Genomic DNA, 499 nt, shown 5'->3' with positions numbered 1-499 from the left:
GTCACAGTCCATTTGGAGACCTTTGGTCAAAATCCAGTTCGGGTCACTATACTAATGAACAATCTCTTACTAGTATTCGGCGTTTATTGTATCAGCAATACCAAATGGATTGTATTTTGAAACATGAATGTAACTCAGTTCACCCTCTCCTACATATTTAAAATATTTTATTTATTTTATGTAGTGATACAACGCAATAATGGGCTCTTTTGGCCCAACAAGCCTTTGCCATCTAATTACACTCACGTGACAAATTAATCTGCTAACACATACATCTTTGGAATGTGAGAGGAAACTAGAGCACCCTGTGGTTATGGGAAGAACGTAAAAACTCCTTACAGCCTTTAGCAGGAATTGAACCTTGGTCACTGGCGCTGTAATAGTGTAATGGTAACTGCTATGATACCCACATCTGCAAGTATATGACAGAATCACAAACAATTTTCAATCATTTTAGATATCTTAACTTTATAAAGATAATCACATTTACAAAGCACAC

The sequence above is a fragment of the Hemitrygon akajei genome, chromosome 1 (assembly GCF_048418815.1).
Source record: "Hemitrygon akajei chromosome 1, sHemAka1.3, whole genome shotgun sequence".
NCBI lineage: Eukaryota > Metazoa > Chordata > Chondrichthyes > Myliobatiformes > Dasyatidae > Hemitrygon > Hemitrygon akajei.
This window is presented reverse-complemented; position numbering follows the sequence as displayed.